Raw genomic sequence first — 7,034 nt, 5'->3', positions numbered from 1 at the left:
TAAGAATAAACGAAAAGAATAAATATTAGAGTTAGATCCGTGAAACAAAGTCGAAATTATTCTTCGAGTTATTTTATTTTCAAAGACAACAAATCACATTTAATCCGAATTAATTCTAAATATTTACATTCTACGATCACATGATGAAAGTCGTACTTAACACTATTGAACTAGTTAAGTGGCATTTTTAATTTCGTGTATTTATAATATTTTCAATGCAACAGGCAACGAAAAAGTTCAAATTTTTATAGTCTGCAATTGAAAATTATTTAATTGGCACTTTTTTAAAGAAGATTTCTATTAATTTTACAACAATCCAAGTGCATTTTAAAGTTACGCACAAGCCTATTTACGTCGTGCAGTTTATATAATTTCGAAGACATATTTATTTTTATAATGAGAATTTACCCGGAAATCACTTTCTTTGAATTATTTCGAACTCCTGCTAAGTTCTATATTTAATAACTGATACAAAATTACATTTAAAATTAGGAGGACGCGTTTAAACGTAATAACATTCTCAATGACCGTATTGAAGTGTATCATTTGCTGCAATGATAACTTTATCGCGGTGTTTGTTCTAGTGAGTGGGTGGGATCTGTCTTGTTATACCCTTAACAGGTTTTGTTTAGTTAATAAGTGTCGCCCGTCTCTCGTTAGAGAGTGATGTAGCACCTTCATCGGACTGCCAAGAAAGAACAACACCGTTATTTTGTCAGTCGGATCTTCGTTATTGAAAGTTGTTCTGTCGAGTCAGAGGTTATCGAACGCACTTTATCCTCGGTTGTTTAGGAAATTGACTATTCCTTTCTCTCTTAGTATGTTGGCTAACATACCATGTGATCATATCTGACTTTCGAACATATTTCATAACTTTCTCCAGTTAATCTATCTTAAATTTCTAGATATCTATCTCTGAAATGTGACGTCTTTTGATTCATTCTGTTTATTTGTTTTAATAACACAATGCTTTAACTAATCGCGATCGAGTGAGTATTAAAACTTCTGTTTTATAATCATTAACGTGTATTTTTTTTTTTTTTAAATAAGCGTTTGAGATATTTTTCTATCGATATTTTATGGGAAAGAATTTAGAAATGTCAAGGGCCGTTTATTGCACCGATCGAAGTTAATAAACATTTTCAGATTTAAATAGGTTGCATATCTTTAAGTTCAAGATTTTGTTTCGTTTCGATAACTGTTTCTAAGCCGAAATTCAATTCTATTCGTTTTGCAACGAATTGAAATCTGCAGCAATTTTTCCGTACGCATCAAGCATTCTTAGCTTATCTCTAAGTTACGCGACACGTTAATAGAAATATTGATTTTAAACTGATATAAAAACTTTTCAATGAGGAATTTATGTGGCTAAACGCGGGAAAAGTTTGGCTAAGAATAAAATCTCGATTATAACTCAGCATAATCTATTACCGTATTCAAGTTAAGCGCAAAGGGATAATTAAAAATTCTTAGTTCAAAACTTGCCTTGATTTTATTTTTATATATTTAAACGAGTTTTTAATCTAAATTAAAAAAAAATTATTATTATCCTTCTAATTTATTTATATATAATTCGTTTATATATTTTCTTACAGTGAAAAATATTTTTGAATTAAAAAATCCCACAAAAAATTATGGTCTAAAGTCGGAATATTACTGTTTAATTGTTCTCAATATGGAATTACATGTTTAAAAAATGAATCAATTGATACTAGTTTTTACTATAGTATTAACCATATTGATATTTATCTTTTTGTTTCTTGCAGCTTTTAACCGAATTATCTTTAATGTTACTAGTGATGTCTTGGATTGGAATCGTGGAAGGTTTCGGCTTGGATTGGCCAAAGATGTTGCCCGTCACAAGATCTGTGGCAGATTGTGTTGCCGGTGGTGGCATCTGGGACTTGTGCGAAAGATGTGCAAAATTTACAAAAAGCGACATTGCTTTTCCATATTGCTGTAAAAACACGAATGGAGTTAGAGATTGGTGCAAAACCTTTCTAGAATTTTCTCTTGGTTAACAAGCTATAACGGAAAATGAAAGTTGTGCATTTATAAATACAACTGTGCATTTATACGTATTGAAATCACGAAAAGTGACTTTTCATTTTCTTTTTTTTTTAAATATTTATTTAAAACGTCAACTGTAAATGAAAATATATCAGTCTAATCTTAAAAGAAATGTGAATAAATTATGTATTTATGAAATATTATTTAATAAATTGATACAATTGTATTAATGTTCGTGATTTTTTTGAATTTATAAATTTATAAATCTGTCTTGTTAAGAATTTCAAGACAAAACACAAAAACGATAGAAATGATGATACATATTTGCAAACTAACATTGTTATCGTCATTAATAGTATAAAATCTTTTTGATTTATTAATATCGATATAATTTACATTCTCGAAAATTTATAGTTTTAATCAATATATATATATATATATATTTTATTGAAAAATTAATGAAAATGTTTGAGTTTTAATCTATATCCTCATATCAGTTTGTACGGAACGATTACCATTTACACAAATGAAAACTCGAAATTTTATATTCAATCTTAGAAATATTTTATGCTATTGATGATAACGATGGCATTAGTTTTCAGTGTAAAAACGCAGCAGAACAGAATTTCATATTGTAAGATTACGTGCATTATTATTATTTTATGAAAATAATTCGTACTAAATACACATTTCACAAGCATACTATTGATAATATTATAAATATATATTGTTATTTAATCATTATCTATAATACAAGTAAGAAAAAATATATTAGAAAAATAATTTTTTAATTAAAATAATTTTATTAAAAAAAATTCATTTTTGACATTACAACTTTCACGTTCTTGAAGCCATTTTTCATCATTTCTGAATATTATTCGAGACATTACTTTATCTTGAAAAATGGAATTTAAAAAATATGTATAAAATATAACCTGTTGATTTTCAGAATATATTTATATATATTTTCTCACCCCTACTTGAACCGATCGTACATTGGTAATCGGGAATTCACGTGTTAACGTCTGTCTCTTTTAGATATGGTTAAATCAAATTGCAAAAAAAAAAACAAATTAAATTCTTAGAAGTGATAACGAATAAATGTATAGTCTGTATTGGAAAATAAAGTAATAAACTTGTCCGAAAATATTCTTTTAAACTATCAAAAACGGTCGAAAACATGCGAGATATTCGAATTTTTTATCCAAACGCATTAGCGTAATATGAAAAATAAGCAGTTACTAAATATAAATTTAGTAACTGTTATGTCATTCGAGGAACAGAACGTAGTCGAACAATGTTTTAAGATTACTACATTAAAAAAAAGTAAATTATATATTCTATTTATAATATATGAAGCTTATATTATATGTAACTTATTAAGACCAACATTAAGTATGTAAGAAATTTAAATTATTCCAAAAAACTACGGAAAATTTCATTGTTTTACTAACAGCTTATCTTAACACAGTGACTCACTTGTATAGAATTTGATCAAAAAAACCCTTTTATATATAAAAGCTGTTGCTATGAGAAGGTATGGTCGACCTTAGCCCGTCATTGTCCTTGATCACACACTCTGTGCCTGTTTACTTGTTTGCCTGGAAGTGCAAAGTTCGAAATGATATTTCTGGAGATTTCAATGTCTGTTTTTTATCTGTCAGAATTACATTACGGAAAACGCATTTTACAAATTTTCTCGGTAACGGAGAAAACCAGGAAGGATCGTGTTTTGTATGGCTCTCTTCTTGCTAATGATAGAAAATTGATATTGATGAAGTTAATAACGTCGTTTCTCGTCAATTAAATATTAAATCGTCTATTCGTTTTATTTTCAAGAGATAATATTTAATAAACAATTCTATAATTATGAACTAAATGAAACTATAATTTCGTAACTTACATTTATAAGAATGTCGAAGGTGATGATCATTATCATCCTCTCTTTCTATTTTAAACCAGTGTTATAATAAAAAAAATGTAAACTTATTCATATCAAAATAAAAGAATAACATTACATAAGTAATGAAAAATATATAACATTTTTATGAGAAATTCTAACGTTGTTTATTTTCCTTTGGCAATTTGAGAGTGCACCAAAGATTACAAGTAAAAAGCTATATTATACATCCAAATTCTATTTAATAAATTATAATTATTTTATTTCTAATCGGTTACATTAATAGAAACAAAAATTTCCACATTAAAACTATTAAATACTTGAATTAAAGGAAAAATTTTCAAGCGTGATTTTAAATCATTCCAAGAAATTTAATATAAAATCATCATTCAAATAAAACAATTATGGATTCTAATTTAACAAAAATAAAGATTTGTTTTTAATTAAATATAAAAATATCATCAAACAATATGATTCAACTAACCGAAACAAAATATAATTGAATAAAAACTAGTTTTATGAGTGTTATCTGCATTCGGGCATTTTCTTTATCAGAAAAAAAACTTATAGAATCAATGTCAACTAAATTACATCATAATAATATGTAAACGTATCTAAGTGGAACAGTTTCTACGTTCAAAACACTAACTAAAAAAATCCCAATTAGAGAACTTTTCACCTAAATTTGGTTTTGCGTATTGCTTGTACTGTACCAACGTGGAGTGAGTTAGATAACACTCTCTGTTATCTAACTCTTGATTGGTTCAGATATGACGTCAAAAGAAAGATACTGTATAAAAAGGGAATGAAAGAATCAAGATAAAGAGAAGGAAGTTCTACTGCCGTTCAGAAAAGTTTATATTCTATATAGATAATATATTCAGTAAGTTCATCTTTTACTCATATATATATATATAGTTCGTTATTGCATTAGATTTTATTTTAAATATGGAATAAATGTAAAATTTTACTAACATTTTTATATGTATATTTTATATCGTTTTTTTAACTGTCCCAATATAAATTTATTACTTTAAACTTTTCTATGTTACAAACTATTTATTTGAATTTCGTTCTTGTTAAATTTTTATTTTATTATAATAAATCTTAAAATATCTAATTTTGTTAATTAAAATTTTAATCTTGATTTTATATTATAGTAGCAAATTATTAAAATAAATTATAAAAGATTTAGATTAAAAACCAGAAATTTTAAATCAAAAATCTATATCAAAAATAAAAAAATTTTCATATAACTATTGAAAATTTTAAATATTTTCTAACATTTATCTTTAAATCAAAAATAGCTCATTTAGTTTTATATAGTAGTTTCGATTATCACTGTTGCTTATCATAAAAATTTTCAAAGGTTTATTCATTTCAGTCTGCTCTTGATAATTTAAACCATTCGATAAAGTTTAACTTTTAATTGTTTCAAAAATGAGATTTACTTTTATAAATTTCTGATAGTAATTTTTATAATTATTTCTCACTATAATTTAATTAATAAAGCGAATTAAAATTTAGAATTTAATAATCATCTCTCTCTAGACTTAAATGAAAATTGGCTTAAAGTCCTAAGTTTTTATTATTTATTTTTTATTTTGCAGATAATGATCGTCCGGTGCTTGTTTCTTTTGGCACTTTGCTCGTTGACGACCATCGTTACCGTCCATTCGATTCCCGTAACATCTCCAGTAGATGATGCACTTACGAACATTGAATCTTTAAAACAGAAAATTGACATGGCCCGGACGGTGGACGGTCCAGATGAATGTGTAATTGACACTGCAATTAGGGACACCTGTGAAAGTTGTTCAAAAGTAACCAAATCGGTTATCGTTTATCCATTCTGTTGTAAAGCAAAACTTGGTATCAGGAATTGGTGCGTGGAGTTTCTCAATTATTCATTGAAAGAATCGAAAAATAATTGATATAAATAGCCATATTATATATATATAACTCCAACCAAAAATTATTCATTCAAGATCTTAAAGTAGGGATGACATGAACTTTTCGCTTGGATTTGTGATGACAAAATTAGCAAATGTATTTATTTGAAAAACGTCTTCCAGTTTTGATACAAAATATTTATTTAGCAGAGGAATTAAATTGTGTATGAAGTTTTTAATTAAATAAAAATATTTGTGTAAATGTATTCTTTTCTTGTGTTAGATAAGAGTGAGCTAAAAAGTTCAAAATTCCTTTTATAACACTTTAATAGTAATTTTTGCGATTATATAATTTAATGATAAAAGCAAAAGTTACGTTTCAAATTATATTTTTAATTTATAAATACGTTCTAAATCAGCTAATTTGTATGCAAAAATATCATTAAAGAATGACTTCTTTATTTATTTACAAAAATGGTGCCAAGTTGCATAACTTTTTATGATCTATTTTAGCATTTGAGAAGCAAAAATCGTTTTAAAAGTAAAAATCTAAGTAAAGTAAAGTAATTTAAAGTAAATTAGTTAAAATTAAACTGTTTGAAAATTAATAAAATAATAGTAAATCTTAATACCCAATCAACTTTCCTATCTCCTCTCTCTTTGTCTCCCTCGTAAGCTATAAGAAGGCGCCCTATGAATTTTACTAACATATTATCTGATATTATATTATTTACGTTTATTTATAAGCATGTATCAAATAAATTTGAAAGTATAATGATGCGCTATTTAAAAATTTGAACATAAAATAGTCTTAAAATATAAATACGCAAGCATAAATGGTGAAATCTCTGTCGAATTAATATCACGTACTGTAATTGTAATTGTAATATTTTATTTTTTACGTATTTTTATGTTACACGTGCCAGACAATTTTTTATAGAATTAATATAAACGTTAATATAAAAAATATCAGATTTCATAAACAAAATACTGTATAATGCAAATATAAGTATAAATCTGCCGATGTAGCAGCGGTTAGTATTAAAATGCTAAGTATGCAAAACAAAATTAAATAATCATAAAATGTATATTTAAATTTTTAGAATTATCTTTATTGATGTTTTTAAATTAGGCTATACGTAATATTTGATAACAGTAAATCAATTACTGTACTGTACTGTACCTCGTGTATTAATTATATCAGTTTTATTTCTTTAAACTTGAAATTTTCT

At 25.9% G+C, this 7,034-nt stretch overlaps 1 long non-coding RNA gene across 1 annotated transcript; it reads left to right on the top strand.

The window, feature by feature from the left end:
* The first annotated feature begins 4,711 nt into the window (after positions 1-4,711).
* Positions 4,712-6,068, top strand: LOC136982411 (uncharacterized). The gene is made up of 2 exons (XR_010881889.1): positions 4,712-4,793; positions 5,521-6,068. It is a non-coding gene; the product is annotated as an uncharacterized lncRNA (long non-coding RNA).
* Positions 6,069-7,034: the final 966 nt, after the last annotated feature.

Source organism: Centruroides vittatus, unplaced genomic scaffold, assembly GCF_030686945.1.
Source record: "Centruroides vittatus isolate TY-2023 unplaced genomic scaffold, ASM3068694v2 contig_824, whole genome shotgun sequence".
Classification (NCBI taxonomy): domain Eukaryota; kingdom Metazoa; phylum Arthropoda; class Arachnida; order Scorpiones; family Buthidae; genus Centruroides; species Centruroides vittatus.
This window is presented reverse-complemented; position numbering and strand designations above follow the sequence as displayed.